The sequence below is a fragment of the Neofelis nebulosa genome, chromosome 1 (genome assembly GCF_028018385.1).
Source record: "Neofelis nebulosa isolate mNeoNeb1 chromosome 1, mNeoNeb1.pri, whole genome shotgun sequence".
Lineage (NCBI taxonomy): Eukaryota > Metazoa > Chordata > Mammalia > Carnivora > Felidae > Neofelis > Neofelis nebulosa.
The window spans coordinates 147,015,659-147,034,664 of record NC_080782.1 but is presented as its reverse complement, the minus strand read 5'-3'; positions in this window follow the sequence as shown (position 1 = coordinate 147,034,664).

The following is a 19,006-nucleotide window of genomic DNA, read 5'->3' as shown; positions in this document are numbered from 1 at the left end:
TTATGATCTCACAGTTCGTGAGTTCAAGCCCCACATCAGGTTCCACACTGACACTACAGAGCCTGTTTGAGATTCTTTCTCTCCCTCTCTCTCTGCCCTTCCTCTGCTCTCTCTGTCTCTCTCTCAAAATAAATAAAGCAATTTAAAAGAAAAAAGTTAGCTGTAAAACCAGATCAGAAGTCTTGACCCAGAGACCTTCTCAACCTCTATTATATGAATGATAGACCATGTCTGAACTTGGACTTTCAAATGGTGAAAATCCAGGGGGTTCTCTAAAGCATATTACCTGGTTGCAAGCTCCAGAAGTGTTACTGGTATCATAAAGAAAGGAAAGGAGAGACCATCCACATACATAACATTGATACTTCCTTTTTAGAGCTGTGACTCCAAGGTGTTGTTTCTGAATAGCATGTTTCTGGGGATACACCTTCCTCGCCATTCTACTGAGCGACTCATCCTGCAAAAGGCGCTCCCCAGCATGAATTTATCTAACCAGAACTGGTGAGCAACATCAGTGACATGAAATCATGAGACTGCATTGTCTGTCACCTCTAAGAATCATGAATACATGTTTTATTTTCTTTGATTTGATTCAATTCAGGATATCCCCAGTCTCCATGGGTCTTGGGAACATATGAGCACAGACCCAAACTTAGATATGTAATGGGCTTCCCAAGTTGATATAGTCAAGTCAAAGCCCCTTGTCCTATACTTCTCAAGCCTGTCCTTCTCAAACTTCCCCAGTATGGAATATGGCAATATAGAAAGAACCCCACACTCCTTTCTATCTCATACCCTACATTCAATCCAACAGAAAAAAATTTTGTCACTACCTTCAAACGATACACAGAATCTGATCACTACTCACCATCTCCCATGCTACCACCTTGGTCCAAGCCACCATCTTGTTTCACCTGATTACTGTATCACCTAAGCACTCTGCTTCCTCCTTTCACCCTCCATTTCCAATGCAGCACCCAGAGTACTCTTGTTAAAAATGTACATCAGATGATGTTCCCTCAAAGCCTTACATTAACTTCCCAGATCACAAAGAACAAAAGTACAGTGTCTCAACCTCCTGCCCCTCCTTTTCAGACCTCCTCCCTTGCTATCCTGCTCCCAGTTCACTCTGCCTCAGACACCACCATGGCCTCATTGACCTTCCTCAAACCAGCCAGGAAATCTCCTGCCTTGGGACTTTACACTTGTTGATTTTCTTCCCCAGATGGATAGTTGATCTCTCCCCTCCTTCACCTTAGAGTTGTACCAAATATGTCACATTTTTAGCAAGACCTTCTCTGGAATTCCAATCTAAAACTAAAGTATCTCCCCCAACCCACACACAGACACACACACACACACACACTCACCTCCTATCTTCCACTCTTGCATAATCTTTCTTTATCTGCAGCACATATCACTACTTACCACACCACGTACTGTCTTTACTTATTTCTTTTTTTATTGGATTTCTTCCCTATTTCTTCCCTTATATTCCCTATATAAGCTCTGGGAAGGTAGAAATTGTCACATGCTTTGTTCCATTATTGAATCCCCAGCATCTAGAACAATACCAGGCATATAACAGGTGCTCAACAAATATCTGGGAAACAGGAATATGCTGATATGTAAGCAGGTTTTGTGAACCTGTAGCCCTCTCCTGCCTTCTTTCAGGACCTCACATTTACTCTCCCATCTCAGGTAGTCCCAGCTGGTATCTGACATGAGGACGCCCCTGTCACTGCTGCCCTGTCTCCCCTGCTTTGCTCCAGCTCCTCCATCATCACCAAGTGGGTCACAGGCTGTGCTGCCGCTCCCACCTCCATGCTCCTGCTCTCCAGGCCCCTTTTGGTCTGATGTCCACTTGTTTCTGCACACCTGGGCCATGGCCACCAGTGCCAGCCCAGCATTAAGACTGCCCTCCACTAACACTTCTGGCCCAAACACAACCACAAGCATTTTCCTCGATTCCTTGGGGCAACTTCTTTGCTTATTAATGTAATCCTGAGCAAATGGCTCAACCTCTCTGCTCCTCAGTATTTTCATCTGTAAAATGCAAATAATACCGAACCTACTGCATGGTTAGAAGGCTGGTGCTAATATATTCAAAGCATTGAGCAGCCCTGTGTGCTGGAGAAGAACTCAAGAGACAGTAGTTATAATGATCATGATGATGATGACTACTTACCCAACGGTGGCAAAGCTTGTTATAATTGTTCTTGAGAGCTGCTATTCTGAGAACCCACAGGCCCCGGCCCCTGGTCCCAGGCTCCCCCTTAGGGCTGACTTCCCATGGTAAGGCAAACAGCAGCCCCCCATACAGGAGCACCCCGAGTTATATGTGGGCGTGTAGGAGTCCAAGCCCAAAACAGCAAGGCCACAGAAAGGCAGGAATGACCCCTTGTCTGGATCTAAGATCTGCCTACTTTCCTGGGCCCTGACTCCTCTTCTCATGAGCACCAGGGTAGACATCCAATGTCTGTCCCCTTTAAAGGCAGCCCTTGTGTCCTAACCACAATAGTGTTATCTATCTAATCACTAACTCACACACACCACCCAACACCAGTAGCAGGGATTCCCTTCTTTCAGTTCCTCTTTCTTTAGGGGAAAAAAAAAACAGTCTTTAGCTCTGTGACCCTGGGCAAGTTGCTTCAATGCTCTGTGTCTCATTTTCTCAGCTACAGAAGTAGATAAAATTGTATTTGCCTCGGGGTACCTAGGTGGCTCAGTTGGCTAAGTGTCAGACTTTGACTCAGGTTAAGATCTCGAGGTCTGTGAGTTCAAGCCCCACTTCGGGTTCTGGGCTGACAGCTCAGAGCCGGAAGCCTGCTTTGTATTCTGTGTCTCCCTCTCTCTCTGCCCCTCCCCCGCTCACACTAATGTGTGTGTGTGTCTCAAAAATAAAAAAAAAATTACCAAAAAAAACTATATCTGCCTCATAATGTTGTGTGGATGAAATGACTTCATGCATACCAAGAACTTAGAAGAGTGCCTGGTACACAGTGAAAACCTTAACAGAGTAGCCATTACTATTCTCCCCTAGCAATAGTATAGAGACCAACTCTTCCAGCACAGAGCCATGACAAGCACTGCCTGGGTTATCCATCTGCTGCCTCTCCAGGCCTGGAAACCCTGAGGGCTGGAACTAATTGAGCACCGCATTTCTATTTTCCGTGTTTAGTAGAGGGTCTAGCACAAAGTAGATCCTCCATGCATTTTTAATGAGAACATTAAAGACACGATAAATGCCTTCATGAATGAACGATTCTGTTACTCAGGGTCACAGCAAAGCCCAGGTTACTGAAGAAAGATAATGCCTATAAGCAGGAAACAATAAAGCAAATAAAGAGAGAAAGCGGCGTCTATCAAGAACAGGGCTATTCCTTGAGGATGTGGTAGAACATCGAATTCATGATGGATCGGGGCCCCCCGGGAGGCATCCATCACTTCTAATCCTGGGCTCTGCTGGAGGAAATGAACCCCACATGCATAAATTAGTGAAAGACATGATAGAGATTAGTGTTCCTTTTGCAATTTCCTCTTCTCTGCAGCCGCTTATGCAGATTGAACAAGATGTCACTGTTACATCAGGAACAAAGTGGGGCGGAAATTGATAAAAATAAAGCCTTATCCTGGATTTGATCAACCCCTATCTAAAGGCTTCCCTCAAGGAAAAGACTCCACAAGGAAGAGGTATTGCTATTTTAATTCTGCTATTTAATGATATTGCAAAAGCCATTCTGAAGTTGCTAGAGGACAGCCAAAGGAAAAAAAAATCATAATTGTAAAACCAAGGGAAAGAAGAGGGTAGAGAGAAAGAATCTAAGTAGAATTCCTACAGTTTAAAGTGACATCTGAGCTGACACACAAGCAAGAGAAGCCATAGCCTTGGGGGCAGGAGACCAAATTTTTGGGGGGGAAATGGTTTTTCTTCTGTTGAAGGGGTGTATTGAGTTAAGCAATGGGCCCTCTGGGTCACTATACAGATCATGAGCAAAGATGCCTATTAAACTGAGCCTGACAGAACTAGACAAGTACTAACAAGCAGTTTCACATAAAGGTTTTAATTTGATATGCTATTAATCTGAAATACAGGTGTTTAATTATTTTCATTTTACAGATACAAGTGAGACACAAAGTGACTTTCTCAAGGCCATCAATAGACAGTGAAACTTGGCTTTGCACACAGGCATTCCACCCTAAGGATTCAACCTCCTCTCTGTCATGTGTCCTACGTGTCCAGGCCTTTGATTTAAAATGAGAGAAACTCGGGGTGCCTGGGTGGCTCAGTTAGTTAAGCATCCAACTTTGGCTCAAGTCATGATCTCATGGTTCATGGGTTTGAGCCCTGCATCAGGCTCTGTGGTGACAGCTCAGAGCCTGGAGCCTGTTTTCAATTCTGTGTCTCCCTCTCTCTCTGTCCCTCCCCCACTCACTCTAGCTCTTGCTCTCTTTCTCTCAAAAATAAACATAAAAAATGTTTTAAATGATAGAAACTCATACATGAAATGTACTTCAATCTTCAATCAGTAAACATCAGTAAACAGAAAGAAGGGACTGGGGGTAACTCATGGAATATGATACAGAGAACAACTACTGTCCCCAGGAACCACTTGAACTCCTTAGTTAAGAGTCTTTGTGCAAAAGACAGAGAATGCAGTATCTCAACAATTGTGGAGACAGTGATTCTACCTACCTTGGCCACTGTGATCTGAAGCAATACTAATTCAAGAAGCCAAGAACAAGATTTTAAAAAGGAAACCTGAAAGCATGGGCAATGATAAATATATCAATAGAATATGGAAAAGGTAGCCAAAATAGTCACTCTGGATTGAAGAAAGTCATGTATTCAGGAACCTAACTCATATTTATGTAAATTAAAACGATTTAAGTAAAGAGTTGAAATTAAAAGACTCGAATAAAAGAGGAATATTATTATTTATTCTTCCAGAGAACTTAGCATTCTGTAGAATGTTTCATAATAACGCTTATGTTATTCTCAAAACTTCCCCCAGATTGGCTCATATTTCTTATTATTGTTTAAGAAAACCAATGTTTACATTAGGCTAAAACACAGATTCAAGAATTTGTTTTTTTTTTCAGCACTGGCTCAACTTTGAGAAGAGAAAAAGGAAAAACAAAACAAATCCTGAAAAGGCAAACACAGAAGGTCTCAGGGGAGATGTCCAGGAATGGGATCTCACTTTGCACCCCCCCACCACCGGAAACCCAGCCAAGTGGGTAGGCCACATGGAGGCAAATTGCTCACACCTTTGTGTTCTTGCTGAGCCATACAGCCCAGGAAATACCATTTGTTTTTTCTCTGTTCAAAACAAGAATAAGAAGGTATAACCACCACAGCACAATTACCAGCTCCCAATGCCCCTTATTCTCCATTCTGTTTATTGCAACAATATGGTCCCTATACCTGTGGATCATTTCCACCATTTTCCCCTCCTTTGCGCTTGACAAATAAGGGAGTCTTTCCATCTGACCATAGATGCTACTATCATACCCATTTTTTAATTTCTAAAAAAATTTTTAAATGTAATTTATTGTCAAGTTAGCTAACAGTGTATCCAGTGTGTTCTTGGCTTGAGGAGTAGATTCCCATGATTTACCACTTACGTACAAGCCCCAGTGCTCATCCCAACAAGTGCCCTCCTCAATGCCCATCACCCACGTTCCCCTCCCTCGCACCCCTTCATCAACCCTCAGTTTGTTCTCTTTATCTAAGAGTTTCTTAGGGTTTGCCTCCCTCTCTGTTTGAAATTATTTTCCTCCTTCATTTCCCCCATGCTCCGCTGTTATCATACCCACTTTAAAAGTAAGTAGAGGCTTGGAAAGTTTGATCAACTTGGCCAAAGTTGTAAAGCTAGTGAATAACAGAGCTGAGGTTCAAACCCAGAAGTTTGGGCCCAGAGGCCGCTCTGCTCCCTGTGTCTGACCCGCATCTTACTTCAATGTCCTTGCCCTGAAGGTAAGGAGCACAGAACTGGAATCATCACCTTCAGCATATCAGAGACTTTTCTCATTCTGTTCAATTAAAGGCAACACTCCTGAAAGTTCTCACTTGTACAGACACTTTTTATAACCGACCCCAAGGTTTCCCTTCCTGGAATTCATTCCAGTAATGAAATCATTTAAAATCCAACTATGGATTTGCCATTTCTCAAGAAAAGTACCTTCCTGGCTCAGAATTCCTTAGGATTATGGCTGGATGAACAAGTGGCTCATGAATATGATCACTCCTGGCTAGCAGCAGGAAGGGTGCCCCAAACCTGCAATTAGAAGGGGTGACATGACTCCCCCCAACTGCTGGATGTTTGGGGGAAATGAATCATCTGAGCAGGCACCCACAAATTTTCACAGTTCAGAAAAAAATGCATTGGCAGAAAAAAAACAGAACTGTGTTCACTAACCAAGAAAATATAACCCTAGGTTTAAAAGCAGGGGGAGAGGAGGCTCCCTTTCTCTTTCTTTGTAACATCATAATTTAGCCTTTCAGCCATGTGCTGCCATGCTTGATCTTTTCCCTTTTAATTTATTATTTGTGCTGCTTCCACTGGAAAACTTTGATGTAAGGAACCCAAGGAAGGCAAGGATGTCATCTTGGGGAAGCAGGGATGGGGCTTCTGTAACCATGATCTCTCTCCCTCACCTGGTTTCTCTCGGGCATACTCCAGTTGTATCATGTAAGAATTGTAAAGGAGAGGAATATTACCTCAAGGGTCTTCAAGGAACCTACTGCAAGGAGAGGAGACTGCAAAAACAAGTAGACTCAGACTATCAAAGCTGAGGTCTGTCTGCAGACGTGCTAATTTACCATATCAGTTTGAAGGTTAGTAACCTTCTTGAGCATCTAATAACTGCTAGGTATTTCAGAGGTCATGGGGATACAGCATGTGATAGATATGTTAATCACTTATCCATTCCTTGCAATTTCCTTGCTTTGACAACACTAATTTTAAGTATCCAACCATCAGGGCGTCTGGGTGGCTCAGTCGGTCAAGCGTTCAACTTTGGCTCAGGTCATGATCTTGCGGTTCTTGAGTTCGAGCCCCTCATTGGGATTTTTGCTGACAGCTCAGAGCCTGGAGCCTGCTTCAGATTCTGTGTCTCCCTCTCTCTCCACCCCTCCCCTGCTTGCACACCCTCTCTCTCAAAAAAATAAAATAAAACATTAAAAAAAATTTTTTAAAAGACATGACCTTCTTTTACCTTGGTAGTACTTTTTGCTCTAATATGTACTTTGATATTAATAAAGCCACTTCAGCTTTCTTTTGGTATCAGCACAGAAATATTTTTCCATCCTTTACGTTTAACCTGTCTATGTCCTTATATTTCAAGTGTGTTTCTTGTAGGCAGAATATGATTGGGTCTTGCTTTTTAATCCAATCTGGTGCTACCTGCCTTTTCATCAGAGTATTTAGGCCATCTACACTTAATGATGACATTAAGTATTAATTTAAATTTAAGTGTTAAGTTTAAATCTATCATCTTATATTTTTCATTTCTCTCATCTTTGCTGTCTTTTTCTGCTTCTCTTGAATTGATTATGTTTTGGTTCTGTAATAGCTCTTTTCTTGGCTAATTCTAGTGGTTGCTTTTGGGTTTATAGAATATATCTTCAAGTGATCATATATAGTACATAAACCTTGTAATAGTAGACTTCTGTTTCTCCTCTCACCACTTTTGTGCTATTTTTGTTACACATTTTATTTTACACTTGTTGCCAACTCCACACTGTGTTGGCACTATTTTTGTTTAAACAGTGAATTGTTATTTTAAAAGATTAATAAGAAAGAAGTCTTATAAACAGTCAATTATCATTTTAAGAGGTTTACTAAGAAAATATCTTATATATTTAGCATGTTTTCATCATTGTCAATGCTCTTACTCCTTTCAGTAGTTTCACATTTCTAAAGGGTTTTATTTACCTTCTACCTGAGACAGCTCTAACATTTCTGAAAGTAAAGGTCTGCTGAATTCTATCAGTTTTTGTAAATCTTTAAAATTTTTAATTTTGCCTTTATTTTTTTAAGATATTTTCACTGGACATTGAATTGTTGGTTGACAGCTTTCTCCCCGCAGGTGCTCGCTTGCATTGTTTCTTAAGAGAAATCTGCTGTAATCTTATCTTTGTCTCCCTATGTAACATGTTGTTTTCTTCAGGCTGCCATTAAGATGCTCTTGTCATCACTGGTTTTGAGCAATTTGACTACATTGGTGTGTTTTTGATCATGTTTATTTCACTTGAATTTTTAAAGTTTATTTATTTATTTTAAGAAAGAGAGAGAGAGAGTGTGCACACTCGGGGAAGAGGAGAGAGAGGATCCCAAGCAGGTTCTGTGCTGTCAGCTTGGAGCCTGACATGGGCTTGATCTCATGAACATAAGATCATGACCTGAGCCAAAACCAAGACCTGGATGCTTAACTGACTGAGCTGCCCAGGTGCCCCAGCTGTGTTTGAGTTTTATCAATCTTCTGAGTTCTGTGAATTTATAATTATTGTCAAATTTGGAAACATTGTGGCCATTACTTCTTCAAATATTTTTCATATCCCCACCTCCTTTTTCTTTCCTTTCAGGACTCCGATTATATGTATGTTAAGCAGCTTGAAGTCATTACTCTACCATTCACTAATGTTCTGTTCATGTTATTTTTTCTCCCTCTGTACTCCATTTTGCACAGTCCCTATTTCTATGCCTTCTATGTTAACCTTTTCTTCTGAAATGTCTAATCTGCCATTAATCCCAAACAAACAATTTTTATCTTACACTGTAGTTTCCATCTTTAGAAATTCCATTTGGGTCTTTTTTTATATTTTCCATGTCTCTCTAATGCTTTGAACAATAACTATTTTAATGTCCTTGTATGTTAATTCCAGTATCTGTGTCAGTTTGGGATCAATTTCAATGGGTTGGTTTATTTCCTCTTTATGGGCTGTATTTTCTTGCTTCTTTGCATGCCTCATAATTTTTTTATTAGATTCTAGCCATTGTAAATTGTACCTTATTAGGTGCTAGATATTTTTGTATTCTTATTAATGTGCTTGAGCACCATTCTGCAAAGGATTTGGGCCTCATGGAGTATTTGTTCCTTTCAGGCTTTTAAGATCTATTACTCAGAACCAGATCAGTGCTAACTCTGGGGCAAATCATTCTCCATAATGAGGCAAGATCCATCTATGTACTTTACCCACCATCCTTGAATTATAAGGTTTTCATGTCTGGGTGCCGAGAACAGTCACTATCCCTGTCCCTGTGAAGGCACTAGGAAATGATATCTCTAATACTTTGTTTGTTTTACCAAACTCTGGTGACACATGCATGCAATAATCACAATCAATGATCACTAAATCTCAGCTGAATAGTCTGTTATCTTCTTTTCCCCAGATCTCATCAATCACAGAGCCTCAACAACAACAAAATCTCTAAAATCACACCCAAACCTTTCCTTTCTCCAAGGCTGATCTCTCTCTCTCTCTCTCTCTCTCTCTCTCCAATTAAAGTCTCATATTTTCCAGAGGACTTTACCTGAGTTAACACTTTACCTGAGGTAACACTTTAAATACAGTATATCCAAAACAGAACTTAATCTCCTCCTACTACTCCAGTAGGTCTTATTTCCTTTTTTTTTTCTAACAAGGTTTATTTATTTATTTTTGAGAGAGAACACATGAGTGTGACTAGGGAAGGGACAGAGAGAGAGAGAGAGAGGGAAAGAGAGAGAATTCCAAGCAGGCTCTGTACTGTCAGTGAAGAGCCTGACACGGGGCTGAAACTCCCAAACTATGAGATCATGACCTTAGCCAAAATCAAGAGTCAGACACTCAGCCTAAGAGTGCCCCCAGTAGCTCTTATTCTAAGTTTCACAATCCAGGGCCTACCACTAACTCATTTAGTACTGGTATCCTTTCAAGTAGACTCCAACCCTGTAGTGACCTTTGACATTTCATATCATTTCAAGGGCACTCCAAGCCCTATAGTGAACTTTGACAACTGCCTTATTTCTCATATTCCAAATATCTCACATATCCTTCATTTATTTTTTGTTCTTACAGAATGTTCTATTCTCTGTCATCACTGAAGTTTGACTTCCTAAATGGTCTTTCTGACAATACCACCTTGCACATTTTTTTATTTTTATTAATTTTAAAATGTTTTTAATGTTTATTTATTTTGGAGAGAGAGATAGAGTATGTGAGAGGGGGAGGAACAGAGAGAGAGGGAGACATAGAATCTGAAGCAGGCCCCAGGCTCTGAGCTGCCAGCACATAGCCTGATGGGGGGCTTGAACTCACAAACCATGAGATCATGACCCGAACTGAAGTCAGATGCCCAACTGACTGAGCCACCCAGGCGCCCCTCGCTTTGAACATTTTTAAAGCATAATGTCCTAAAAGTTTTATTTTAATCATGTCACTCTCCTTTTTCAAAACTTCAGTAGTTCTCAATTTCCCACTATTAAAAGGTAAAAAAATAAAAAAATAAAAAAATCCCAACTGTGGCACTCAAGCCCTCTATTGTCTAGCAACCTTCCCATGCATATTCTCTGGCACCATCCTGCACAGAATCTGTGCTTCAGCCAAACTTCCTAGACACTTTCTGTCAATCCCACTGTCTGTGCCTGGAATGTCTTCCCTTTCCACCGCTGCTATCAAACTGTACATATTCTGAATAGAAGTGTGACTGTACCACCTATCTGGAAAGAAAATGTCAATAAGCTCTAAGGTTTTGTATACACTTTAATTCACATTTAGGACTGATGGATACATGAAGAGTTAGCAAGAAGAATGTTTCTATTACCACCATTTATAATGGGAAAAATTGGAAACAACCTAAATATTCAATAAAAGGGCATTTAACAATAAAATGTGCAGCTCATTTAAAAATGTAGAGATTTGGGGGTGCCTGGGTGGCTCAGTTGATTAAGCATCCAACTTCGGCTCAGGTCATGATCTCATGGTTCATGGGTTCAAGCCCTGCATTGGGCTCTGTGCTGACAGCTAGGAGCCTGGAGCCTGCTTCAGAATCTGTGTCTTCCTCTATCTGCTCCTCCCCTGTTCATGCTCTGTCTCTCTCTCCCAAAAATAAAAAAACAACAAAAAAAGACTTTTTTCAAATGTAGAGATTTGTCAATGTAGAAATATACTTTCTATATATTAAAAAATAACAGAATGGATATAATGTAATCCCAACTTTATTTTATTTTTAAAAAATTTTTAATTTATTTTTGAGAGAGAGAGACAGAGCATGAGCAGGGGAAAGGCAGCGAGAAAGGGAGACACAGAATCTGAAGCAGGCTCCAGGCTCTGAGCTGTCAGCACAGAGCCTGATGCAGGGCTCAAACCCATGAACCTTAAGATCATGACCTGAGCCAAAGTCAAATGCTTAACCAACTGAGCCACTCAGGTGTCCCCCCACTTTTTTTTTAATATACAATTTTATTTTTAAAATGTAATGAATAGATTGATAATATATAGGTAACTAGACAGAAAGATAGAATAAAAAGAACATAACTAAACTCTCAATAGTATTGTTTCTATGTGCTTGAATAACAGTTGTTTTTGCTTATTTGTATTGGCTTGATTTTCTCTAATACACACATATTATTTTTACAACTTGCAAAATTCGTAGCTATTATTTAAGAATGAGCTATCTCCTTTCTGTACATCCAAGCACTCATTTATCACTTATATCACCTAGGATATTATATCATAAACATCTATGTGTCTCTATTTTTTCTATACAAGTTTCAGCTACTTGAGGGCAGAGAATACATCTAAAGAGTCATGATCCCCCAGCATCACCCAGACTAGATGCTCACAAATGATCTCTAACTGAGTGAATGTTAAAGCATAGTGAGGGACACAAAGGCTGCAAATAAAAAAAGACAACGGCCAATGGTTGATGCAAGTGTTATATTCAGTTTATACTTGGGTTTTCAATCTCAATTCCCACTCCCTCTGGGAAGACTTTTCACATTTATTCTACCTCTCAAATTTTAATCTATCCTACCTTTTTAAACTTTTTTTTATTATTCTTCCCATAAAAAATATCATGTCTGACATTTCCATTCTCTCTTTCCAAAGGAAAAACTCATGGAATGGTTAAGGATTGTTTGCTATTTTAAAACATTGTTAGCCTCCCATACTGAAAATATAGTCTGTGGCTGGTATCATCACAAACTCTCTTCCTGGAAGACTGTTTCCATTTCTTCAAAAACACACTGACAGCCCCACTGTCTGGGAGACTTTCCCTGGGAGAATAATTACCAACTGGCATGTAGCCTGCAGGAAAAACAACTAGGGTAGAAATTATTATTTGCATGGGGACCTCATCTCAGAAGTAACAGAGTTAAACATGGTGTTCTGTAGCTCTATTCTGGAAGGAATTCAGGGCTAATATCTGCCAAGACATTTACAAACTCAAACCGAAATCTGAGGATAAGATTGTCCATGGTGGAGTCTTCCTCCTGAAGGAACTTTGGTCCAGACCTGCTTTTCTTGAAATACTTGAAAATGTAACTAAAACTCCCCACTTCTTTCTGGGGTAAAGCCCTATCCTGTTCCATGCTATATCTCAAAACTCAGAAGCAGAACCATCACATTCCACTCCAAGTAGGCACAGTTTACTCCCAATGAGGTTTATGGTGGTATTTATGGTGATGAAAAGTGTTCCTTCACGACTCTAGTTAGAACTCCATCTGCATGACCAGTACAGTCTTAAGCCAGGGTTCTCAATTTCTGGTGACAATGCAATATACCTGAGGAGCTGCATTATCTAATGCTGTGAACCACATCACCACAAAACTTAGTGACTTAGTGACTTATGGGACAAGAATTCAGAAGAAGCGCGGCCAACAGTCCTAGCTGGGACTCTCTCAGGGGTTGTAGCCAGACTCCCACAGGGGCTGCAGCCATTGGAAGGCGACACTGGTGACAGAAGATCAATTTCAAAGGTGGCACACACACATGGTTGTCAAGTTAAGTTAATACTCGTGTTGTTAGCAAGCCTGAGTTCCTCTCCACATGGCTACTGGGCATGAGCTCAGCAATGGGGCTAGCTTCCCCAGAGAGAGCAGAACAGACCACACAGAAGTTGCAATGCCTTTTACAATCCACTCTTAGAAGTCCCCCCACTTCAGTTGTGCTATATTCTTTTAGTCATATGGGTCAGCCTGACCCAATGTGGGAGACTACACAAAGCCATGATTACCAGGTCAGATGAGGCTCCTGGGGAAAGGCAATCTTAGAGACTGGCCACCACATTCCTAGCTCCCAATAATGAGCCAGATGATGTAGTGTGAGGAGACTTGGGAGTCCAAAAAGAAGGGATGGGTGTGTTCTATACACAAGGCAATATGAGTTGTTGTGGCCATGGGGTGGCCTGAGACAGAGTGGCCCTATCTGTATATCTATCCCATCCCTTATGCTCTTCTTATGATATGACTGGTACTCCTCCCTCCCCCTACCCCAAGACACAAGATCTAGGTTTTCTTCCTCTGACTTGGTGCTGGGAGAGGTTGACCACCCAATGGAGTAGGAGGTCTGGCCAAAGTGATGCTATTACATTTCTGAGGCTAGGACATAATAAGGATACAGCTTCTGCCTAGTGGTGTCCCCATTCCTCTTTGAGAACTGCCCTTGAGACATAGCCACCATATTGTCAGGAAGCCCCAGCCACATACAGAGGTCTTCTGTGGGTATTCTTTTTCTTTTTTAAATAAATGTTTACTTTTTGAATAAGAAAGAGTGTGAGCAGGGGAGAGGCAGAAAGAGAGGGGGACAGAGGATCCAAAGAGGGCTCTGCACTGACAACAGCAAGCCTGATGTGGGGCTCGAACTCATGAATCATGAGATCATGACCTGAGCTGAAGTCAGACACTCAACTGACTGAGCAACCCAGGTGCCCCTCCTCTGTGGGTATTCTGACTAGCAGCCACATCTAAGCCCTCACCTGACAATCAGAATCAACTACCAGACATGTGAGTGAACAGCCTTCAAGTGCTTCCTGACCTGACTTGAGTCTTCTAGCTGAGAGGCCCCAGACATCGAGAAGAAGAGACTAGACACGTGCAATGTGACTTGCCTGAACAAATGACCTAAAAAATCATAAAAGACCACACTTAATGATGGTTGTTTTAAGCTATGTAGTTTTGAGGTAATTTGAGGTAATAATAGATAACTAATACCATGACCTGAAATATACTTGTTACAGCTACAAACCTCCATCCCCTACTTGTACCCACTGAATCAGTGCTCCTAGGCAGGGAGAAGCTTGGGAAACTGTTAATTTGCACAGTGCCCCAGATGTGTCTTATCGGGGATATTAGGGAAATTTTAATGGCATATCTTCACACTTCATGTGTCTCAATAGGATAATCTACTTGGTTTTTATCTTTGATTGTGTGTTTCTTCCACTAACTGAAAACTAAAACTGAATTAGAAACTCAATCTAAATATGGTTCTGGATGAGATGCTCTTTTTTATTTTTAACTCTTGGTTTTTATATTAAATTATCAGAAGGTCGTGCTTGAAGAAGAAATGTGGAAAATACAATCCGAAAGTTTTACTGATTTTCAGATTATAATCCTCTTTTTTAAATCTTTAAATTTTTTTTACTGTTTATTCATTGTTGAGAGAGACAGAGCACAAGCAGGGGAGGAGCAGAGAAAGGGAGGGGACACAGGCTCCAAAGCAGGCTCCAGGCTCTGAGCTGTCAGCACAGAGTCCGATGTGGGGCTCAAACCCATAAGCTATGAGATCATGACCTGAGCCAAAGTCAGCCCCTTAACTGGCTGAGCCACCGAGGCATCCCTTAAATCTTTAAATACAGGACACTATTCAACTAACAGGAAAAACTGAGGACAGAGGCAAAAAAAAAGAAAAAACAAAAAAAAACCCACTTTTTGTGGCAACCCTGAATGTTGATATGGCATGGACTCTCCAAGTTCTATTAAGTGAAAAAAATAAAAGGTGCATAACATTATCTATATATTCTTAAAGTAGCAAATGCATAGAACTACCGCTATAAAGATACACTCGAAACTGGTAATCACATCTATTTTTGGAAAGGAGAACTGGGTGGCTGGAGTAGGAATATAAGGAAGAGTTATTTTTCCATGTACTATCCTTTGTATCCTTTTAATTTTGTAGTGAGATCACATAACGCTTTACAAAAATAAATAAAATTTTTTAAAACAGGTTTTCTCTTTGAGGACCCTCTTGGGATTCACTCCAGAACCTGGATGGTGTGACCACCTCACCCCATCATTACTGGTTACAGTTAATTATTTGGGGGAGGAGGCAGGACTTAGCAGTAAAATAGAACTTGATATCCTTCAGGACCAGTGATCCTGATAGATTAAAATCTAGCCAAAGATACAGTTGATAAAGGTGATAGCCTCGTCCCCATTTCTTATTGGATCTCCTATCCATCCTCCACCTCTGATGCAGCACAGCCCTTAAACTCTAGACAAGTCAGACACTTGCCTTGGGCCCCTTGCTCAGAGAACCCTGCTATGGTCCTTCTCTGGACTTACCCATCACACTCACTGAAGAGCTGCAGCCAAGGGAGGCATCCACCCAGAACCTTAAGGCTCTGGGTTCAAACAGAGCCAACACTTTTTTCTGTGTAAGAATATGCTGGGAGCTATTGTATTTGAAAAAGCAAAACCAGGAAGCAAACAAACAAACAGCCATCTAGTCCTCTGGTCCTCTGATGACAGAAACAACAGTGACTTATGTATAGTTTACTGAAGTACATTCTTAAGTGTAGAAAAGTCAACTGTGTGTTTGTAAGATTTTAATGTCTTTTTCAAAATGATATTAAGGTAGTACATAAAAAGCAAATTTCAAAACACTTTTTTTAAATGTTTGTTTATTTTTGAGAAGAGGGGTGGGAGAGAGAGGGAGACACAGAATCCGAAGCAGGCTCCAGGCTCTGAACTGTCAGCACAGAGCCTGGCGTGGGGCTCAAACCCATGAACTGTGAGATCACGACCTGAACCGAAGTCAGATGCTTAACCGACTGAGCCACCCAGGTGCCCCTCAAAACACTTTTAAGGAATGTTAAACTCTTTAAATGTATCCATGGGGGTTACTTGGCATGCCTCTTGCATGCAAAGATCATTCATAATGGAGGCACCTGGGTGGCTCAGTCAGGCAACCAACTCTTGATTTGGGCTCAGGTCATGATCTCATGGGTTGTGGCATCAAGCCCCATGTCAGGCTCCATGCTGATAGTGTATAACCTGCTTGGGATTCTCCCTCTCTCTCTGCCCACCCCTCCTCCCCCAGCTCCCACTTGCGTGCACACATGTGCATGCGCTCTCTCTTTCTCAAGATTAAAAAAAAAAAAAAAAGATCATTCATAGTGAAGGCCGAACATTCTGTTGCCACTGGAAATTGTCAGGTAGGATTCTAATGGAAAGAAAATTAGAACCAAGGGACCAAAAAAAGGGGAAGCTGATAATTTAGGGTGCACAGCTTTTTAAGCTTTGTATGTAGAATTTGATGTTTAAGAAACAGAAGAGTAAATAGTAAATCAAAAAGAAACGTGTTTAGCTAGAAATTAAAGGAGATTAAAAGGGAATTTATATATTAAAACCTTACATAGCTTACATTTTAAAAGGCATTTCCATTTGTACACTAGCATGAAAAACTTGTTTTACTAGAAAAATATCCATAAGGATGCATGAGCTAAGGTGGAAATTCTCATTATTTTTCATAACAGCAGAGCTTACACATCACTAGAGATCTCTTGGAAATGGAGACCAGATCATACATGCACTAGAAATCTCTGACCACATGAAGATTTGCAAAGACTGACATTTGGACGTGACATTTGAAAACCAAGGATGGTTAAGCCACTATGCACTGGAAGATAGAAAGAAATGACTAGTGTGGAGTGCCAAGTTCCCCTGCCCCCCTGCAAAGAAAAATAAACTAAACTATAAAGATCTGGAACCATTCTACTGAACCTGGTATCACTTTGTACAAAAATCTCTGAGAAAGCCAAGATACAACATCATTTGTTTCTGGACTATACAAATGATAACTGAATGCGGAGAACTGTGATCTGTGGGAAGTGGCTGATGGGGCTCTGAGATCCCACCAGACATGGTGATTCAGAAGATGTCACCAGACATCTCAAGAACAGTGACACAATGTCACCCTGTCCCATCTATTGACAGTGATTGCTGAACATTTCCCTCAACTGAGTTTCTGTCTTATGAAAGAAAACAATTCTTTATTTCATTTCTTATTTATTTACTTATTTTGAGAGAGCGAGCACGCAAGCATACACACACACACACACACACACACACACACACACATATGTATGAGTGGGGGAGGGGCAGACAGAGGGGGAGAGACAATCTTAAGGCAGCTCCCTGCTGAGCATGGAGACTGATGCAGGGTTCCATCTCACAAACTCGTGAGATCATGACCTGAGCTAAAATCAAGAGTTGCACTTAGCTGACTGAGCCACCCAGGTGCCCCCCAGAAAGGAAACAATTCTTAAGTGCCTAAGAAACCTGGCAGTGGTAAAGAACTTTGTCAAAGAAATTATTTTCATGTCAGCGCTTACAATGTCTCTTTCTGCACATTACCTTGTGAACAAATGAGACATCTAAGAACCTGGGACCATTCTGAGCTCCTGCTTTATTTCTTCTCCTAATTCTCAACCACACAGTACACAGAGCTGGCCCATGGAAGATTCTTAGCTGATGAGACTGCTCACCATATCCACCCAACCAGTGACTGGATCATACCCTTGACTTGCACACATTCTTGGACAAGCTCACTAATGCCTGAGGGTGAGCAGCAGATATTATCGCAAGCTTCGAGAAAAGGAGGGGATCAGAACAGAGGGGGAGAAACAGCTTAAGATTAAAACAGGAGACATCGCAGTTTCTAGAGTTCGCTGGGCTCCATTTACCAAGGTGCTCATGAGGTTCCTGCAATGTGTTTCCAATCCCTATGTCCATCCTTTTTCCCTGGTCCCATCTCAACTTTCTTCTCTCTTCCCATCCAGAAGTTCATGTTCATTGATGTAAAACAGTTCGGTTGTTTCTTGTCTCTTTCAAACTCATACCCTGGGGCTTTGCCTTCTGCCCCCAAGGCCTTAGCAAAGCATTTAATACATAAATACAATTCATTTTGTAAATGACACTGGTGCCCTCTAAGGAAATGGTCCTATGTTTTACTCCTCAACATGAAACACTTTACAAAGAGCCAGCCAGTAGAAGGCACAGTTAGTGACTCTTCACACCTCCACAGCCAGTGGGAACTCTCCTTCTCTTCGGGATTTCCTGGATCCTGCAGGGCTCCCCTCTGCCTGTACGCCTGCCCCACCAGGCAGGGGCGGCTTACCTTTCATCCTGAAAGAGTCTGAGTCTCTGGAGACACACTGCCCAGAAGTAGCAGGAATTCACTCCTAGTGATTTATGTCAGGACCCCAGCCCCGGCTCCCCCCCAGAAGTGAAGACCTCTTCCTCGCCGCCATTTCTGAAACCCACTATCTCAAGTGCCCACCAACATGCCATGTGGTCTCTGCCTCTTGCCTCTGGGCCACTGAAGCTGGGCCATCTTCTCAATCTCTGTCTCCCCTAAACATTCAAATACCTGTGCTTCTATTGGTGCCCAAACCCACGGAGCCCTACCCTTCGAGCTAGTGGTAACTCCATGTTGGAGACCAGTTAATTCCAGGGTTCAGAACCGTAAAAAGTACACACAGACCTCATTTCCCAAAGGGTGAAGAAAGGTGGTGCTGTTGTCATCTGTTATGTCCACATCCTTTCTTCCTTCTGAATTCATGGAGCCTCGAATCCATGGGTTTCCTTTAGGCCTGGGAGAGCTTTTTCTACTGTATTCTGAGAGATAAGACTACTGCTCAGCACACCAGGGCTGAGAATTCCAAAGCACTCTTCAAACTACAGTCCAGACTCTCACCCACCAGAAGGCCCAATAATAATGCCAATACCTGACATTTTA